At 44.5% G+C, this 6,351-nt stretch overlaps 1 non-coding gene across 1 annotated transcript; it reads right to left on the bottom strand.

The window, feature by feature from the left end:
- Positions 1–5,502: 5,502 nt before the first annotated feature.
- Positions 5,503–5,608, bottom strand: LOC141425406 (small nucleolar RNA U13). Its single transcript, XR_012450451.1, has one exon. It is a non-coding gene; the product is annotated as a small nucleolar RNA U13 (small nucleolar RNA).
- Between the last annotated feature and the right edge of the window lie 743 nt (positions 5,609–6,351).

Consider the following 6,351-nt stretch of genomic DNA (forward strand, 5'->3'; position numbering starts at 1 on the left):
TGTATTTTGTCCATCATGGATAGGGGCCTGCGGTTTCTTTCTGTGTTGTTTTGTGTCCTTGTGTGGTTTTGGTATCAGTGTGATAATTCCTTTGGAGATTGAATTTGGGGGAAGTCCACTACAATTTGTTTTTGGTTTAAGAAGAAATGTGCTTGTTGGTTCTTCTTCAAATGTTAGGAAGAATTCAGCAGTGAAGCCATGTGGTCCTCAGCTTCTCCTGATGGGAGGATTATGATTACTGACTCAGTCTCAGGACTCATTATCGATCTGTGCAGGTTTTCTCTTTGTTGGTGACGCAGTCCTGAGAGGTGGACGTGTCCAGACAGCTCTCCATCCCCTGCAGCACTTCTGATGGGCTGTCTTAGAGTAGCCATAATAGTCTCTAATGGTCCTTTGTACCTCTGTGATATCAGATGTAATGTCCCTTTTGTCATCTCTAACTTTGTTGAGTCTTCTTTCTTTAGCCTCACTCTAGCTAAAGTTTTTAAAGTTTTCATCTTTAAAATATTATGTATATTCCTTCTCTTTTTGGCAGCACTGGGGCTTGAACTCAGGGCCTTATACTTTTAACTTTGATGGCAGGCACTCTACCACTTGAGACACTCTGCCAGTCCTGTTTTTGTGTTGAGTTTTTCCTAGGTAAACTCTCCTGAACTATTTGGCTTTGAACCACGACCTTCCTGATTTCTGCCTTCTGAGTCACTAGGATTACAGCTGTGAGCCACCAGCACTTGGTTTAGAATTTCTGTTGCTGGATGTGGCCTTGGTTTTTTTATTTTTTTTGCAGTACTGGGGTTTCAACTCAGGGCCTAACCCTTGAGCACCTCCACCAGCCCTTTCCTGTGAAGGGTTTTTTTGAGATAGGGTCTTACAAATACTTTTCCCTGGCTAGCTTCAAACAGAGATCCTCCTAATCCCTGCCACCTGAGTAATTGGGATTACAGGTTTGAGCCACTAGCACTTAAATAAATTTACACTTTTTTTTTCTTGCAGAACTGTGGCTTGAACAGGCCTTCATCATGTTTATCTCTGAGGACAGGAGGCCTGAAGACAGAAGGTCCTCTCAGGTGGGCTGGCTGAAAATGCTTGGATCTAAGGGAGCTTCCAGAGTGAATTCTGGTAACCTCTAACTTCATTATGAACAATCTGCATGCTAAATTTTACACCCTCAGTGCCACAAGAGTTGACAATTGCCATAGTGACACTTGGAAGCTCCCTCAAATAAGAGAAAACAGGTGTACCCAAATTCCTAGAAAATTCCCAACCATTCCAGAGAACACTTGAATATACCTTGCCTTTCTTTTGTTTTTTTCTTTCTTTCTTTCTTTGCCTCACTGGTGTTTGAACTCAGGACCTCAAACTTTTGAGACAATCACCCTACCACTGAGCCACACCCAGTGGTTGGCTTAAATCTTGGTTTAAATAATTCCCTTCTTCAGATAAGGTCGAACCAGAAAGCCATTGAAGGAATACAACAGCCATACTCTTCTACACAAAGGTCCAAGAGTAAATGAGCAGTGAGCTGGCTGAGTGTCTGCAGGGGAAATCTGGAGTACAAAGTGGTGGCGCCCCTGGAGCAAAGACCCTATGGCTACATAGAAAGAGGAATGAGCCACGCACAACCCACCCCTTGCCTCCCTCCTCCTAAATGCAAAAACAGAAGGGCTTCTCTCAGAAGGAAAAGTTAAGCAAGCAGAGGCACCCAACAATGTCCATTAAAACTCCAGACATTCAGCTCAGAATGGAGCATTCTGAACCATTTTTGTACTGATCTGCTGCTTGATTCTAAAACAGCAAAGAAATCCAATCAAGATCCGCAGAACTGGGTTTGTTCTCATTTTCTCTCTTCACGTACTACATGAAATTTTCCTAGGATGCAATGCGACCAAGCACACTGAAGGCCTGGAACAGACCTGGCATACAGTAAGAGCTCCATAAATGCATCTTTTCCCTCTTCATTCTACTAAGCAGAAATCCACAACTTTACTTATGGTTTAGGTTTACTCTCAAGCTAGGTGTTCTGTTGGGGCACACCTGTAATCCCTGCCATGAAGAAAAAGAGGCAGCAGGCAGATTGAGAGTTTGAGGCCTGCGTTGGCTTGTCTCAAAAGGTAAACAAAAAGCCTTTCCCTCCCTCCCTCCCTTCCTCTGTCTCTCACTCTCTCTCTCTTTCCTTCACTTTTTGCTTAAACATAATCTTTATTTTTGAGTTAATCACATACATTACAGGACACAGAAAACACAAGAAGAAAACAAGTCACCTAGAGTCACACAGCAGTTTGACGTGCCTGTCTACTCCTGTGTAGATCACACATTCCGTGTATGTGCCTGGGTTCCATCCTTACTGCGCTTTTGACATGTCATGAATATTTAAAATTCAGAATCCCCAAACTGTATGACTACTTTATTACCAAGAATACAGTACACCAACCCAATCTGTTACAGAAAAGATACCCTGCCTTTCTTTTTTTCTTTTCTTCTCTTTTTTGTGCTACTGGGGATTGAACTCAGAGCCTTCACCTTAAGCCTCTCCACCAGTCCCATTTTTGTGAAGTGTTTTTTGAGATGGGGGCTCATGGAACTATTTGCCTGGGCTGGCTTTGAACTGTGATCCTTTTGATCTCTGGCTCCTGAGTAGCTAGGATTGCAGGCGTGAGCCACCAGCGCCTGGCTATCCTGCCTTTCTGGGCACAAAAATTTCACAAAGAAGTGAGCAGGAGGAGGTAGTGGAAGGAGGAAGATGGGGACACCCTGACAAGAAGTCCGTGGATTCTGTAAGATAAAGTGGCCACAAGGCAGTGGAGCAAGAAGCCCCAACAGGGATAGAGACGGAAGCCACCGCGTCAGGTCTCTGTCCAGTTCACCCTCTGGCTCTACTGCAGCCATGACTCCAGTTCCTACTCCAAGTCCCCTCTCAGGAAGCTCCAGTGGGTCCCCCAGATCCTCCAGCTCTCCACCCCTTCTTCAGGTCAGACGACAGGAGGCACTCTAGCTCCAAATCCAAACCTAGGAAAAGTGGGTAGGAGGGGAGACCTTTCCCAAGCCCACCCAAGTGCACATGGGCTGGCTCCCTGGGAAGGTGACTAAGGATGACATCATGGAGACAGTTCCTCCTGTGGGAACAAGAAAAGGAAAGCCGTGCCTGTAGAAAGGATGCTGCATTGCCATGGAAAGGCCAGGCCTATGTGGAGTTGAGAATCCAGACGAAGAGGAGAAGGTGCCAAGACCCATGACTGAGGACGAGGCCTTGGCCAGGAGGTCACTGCTCCTGCAAACTGTCCTCTGCCTAGGCCCCCTCAGCAATTCAGCCCTCCCAGGAGAGTGGCCACCACCTCCCTCCCGTATGACACAGGTCACTCCCAGGAATGGGGATAAAGTCCTTCAACTCAGGGCCATGCTCCCAGACCCATAAAAAAAGTTAGTTTCCCCTCTCTCTGCTTTTTTTTTTTCTCACACTAACTCTCCTTTTTTATTTTATTTTATTTACTTAAGGCAGCATCTCCTGTGATCCCAGGCTGGAATGAAACTCCCAGTCCTCTTGACTCTGCTCTTTGGTGTTGGGATTATAGAAGTGTACCACCATACACTGCATCTATGGTGTTTTTCCAATAATGTAAAAGTGATTCTCATGCTGGATGGAGCTCAGGGGTAGAGCACTTGCTTGGATTGCTGGAGGCTCAGTTCCATCCCCACACTGCAAAGAAAAAAGTTCTACTACTGTAGTACAATAGTTGGTCACTTGCTGGTCTCACTATGTTTTCAAATAGGATGAAAATGGGAAGCACTCCCTTTTAAGATACTATAACATTCACCTTAATACAACTTTAATTAATTAATGCTCATCTAAGTGTCCTGTATATTTGTTGTGGCTCGTTTTCTGTGATTCCAAACACAGTACTTAGGCCTGGCTTAGCAGGACACTCCTGCAATACCAGCACTTGGGGGGCAGAGACAGGAGGACAGAGTTCAAGGACAGCTTGAGATACATAGGACACCTTGTCTAAAAGAGCAAGACACACACTGATGTTTCAGAAATGTTTTTTAAGGTGAATTATCTTTAAATCCAGCATGAAGAGAAACAGATACATGTTAAACACTGGGTCTGGTTAACATCACATTACAGAGCTCATGCAACAAGAACTGAGTGTAGTGAAATGAGCATCGCATGTTTCCGGGCTGTAGAGTAAGCAGAAAGATTTATGTCCCTAACCCTTCCCATTGTCCACTGCAGCAAGGGTTCCACACAATGGGGCTCCCCTGACACTGTTGGGGGTAGGTTATCTCCAGCTGTGGTTTTGATCTGTGGTGGGATCCTTCAGTGTCTTTGTGAGCTGTGGTCTAGGATTTGAGCCTGTGGGGACAACCGGTGTTCTTTCACTTAGAAATTATCTCTGGATTATTTAAGCTGCTCAAATGTATTTTCTGTTGAAGCTTGAAATGTCATGCTCTCCTTTGCTGGATACATTAAGTAATTAGAGAAGGCACTCAGGATTATGTCCTGGCTGGTCTCCAAGGTGTTGGCTCAAGGGAACTTCCTTGCTAAACCTCCCAAGAGGTTAGGACTACAGGTGTACTGAGCTGCTTTAACTGTGGGACACATTTATAAGGCTGACTTTTAAATTATTATTCATTTATTCACATGTAGATACATTGTTTCGGTCATTTCTCCCTCCTGCCGCCACCCCCCCCCCCGCCCCAATTTTGCTTTTTCTAATATCAGGAACAGGCTATATGATTACCTGTCTCACATTCAGGATTATGGCAGTCACAGAGCAGAAAATCACCACCAAAGGGGTGCATTGGATCAACGGGTGGGTCCTTGACCTTCACACCATTCCTGAGTCTTTCCTTTTCAGAGAGGGGCATCTGACTCACTCAGTTGTTCTAGAGAAAGTTGAACAGCCAGTTAGGATTAACAGGGTGGAGCTTCAGTAATCTGATCAGATGCTGCTTTCTGATTGGACACAAGTAGTTGAAAAGGGAAGTGCTTGTAAAAAGGTCAAGAAAGCTTCAGAAGAACCAAAGGAAGAGAAGTAGAGTCCTGGAGCCTGGAGTCACTGCCTGTCCCTGCTGGGAGTCAGAGAGTCTACATCCGGTAAGTCACCTCCATATGGACACCCCAGAACCTCCCTCAGCCAGGTCAGTTGTGGCCTTGCACCAGGGTGCCACTGAGAACCTTATGATTTCTGCATCCTCAGATAAACAGTTTACGACTTCTTTCCCTTTTAGAGGATCTGGTGTTTGAACTTGGGGATTCTAGGTTGCTAGACAGGTGCGCTCCACTTGAGCCATGCTGCCAGCGCAAGACTTTGATTTTGACTCCAAATTTAGCTTTTTCCTCATCCCAGGTATCTTTTTTTTTTTTTTTTGATAGTGCTGATTTGAACTTAGGGCCTCATGCTTGGTAGGCTTTGTTCTACCACTTGTGCTACTCCTCCAGCTCTTTTTTGTGTTGGGTATTTTATTTTATTCATTTATTTGCTTCCATATCTCTATTTTTTATGTCAGAATGGTGGTGTACATCATAACAACACGAGGTCTGAGAGTGGTGCGTGTCATGCAAAGGTGTGAACACTCAGGCATCAACGCTGATGAACCAAAAGTGGATCTGTGTTGGGTGTTTTGTGTTAGGGTTCTGGAACTATTTCCCGGGGTTGGCTTCAAACCTCGACCCTCCTGATCACTGCCTCCAGAGTAACTAGGGTTAGAGGCCTGAGCCAAGGATGGCTGACACAAATACCTTAGGTGTTCGCTGGCTCAGGTAATTTTCAAACTTCTTGATGTAGCCCAGCTGGCCTTGCAATTGTGATTCTCTCTTGTTTATATCTCCTGAGGGCTGGGATTGCTTTACTGCACCACCAAGCCTGGCTTTCATTTGCAAATTTCTTAAAGAAGCTTTTGTTTTGTTTTCTAAAACAGCACCATCATGTGACTGGACTTTTATTACTTAACAATTTAAATATTACTGTTTAGTCCATTAAATTACAGTTCTCTGAGTAAGTGTTCTAGTGATTTTACATATTCAATTTTTATAATTTGTTTATTTTTTCTTTGTTTTTCTATCCATCTGTTCATTCATCTAAGTATTTTGTAGGGTTTTTTTTCCCTTTTACTGAAAGAGGCACTCGGGTTTGAACCAGGGACCTCTTGATGTACAGTCATCTAATTACTTTGGAGATTTGTTTTCACTCATCATCCAGACTTAAGTGTAATTCTAACTCACAATCCTCCGCTCCAGCAGCCCCCATGGTCTGGTTGCAGGCACAAGTGTTTCTACACCTCCCTTGCAAGTCAGTTTAAAAGCAAAGCTGGGACTGGGCATGGTGGGGCAGCTGTAATGCCAGCATTTGG

The sequence above is a fragment of the Castor canadensis genome, chromosome 7 (genome assembly GCF_047511655.1).
Source record: "Castor canadensis chromosome 7, mCasCan1.hap1v2, whole genome shotgun sequence".
Taxonomy (NCBI): domain Eukaryota; kingdom Metazoa; phylum Chordata; class Mammalia; order Rodentia; family Castoridae; genus Castor; species Castor canadensis.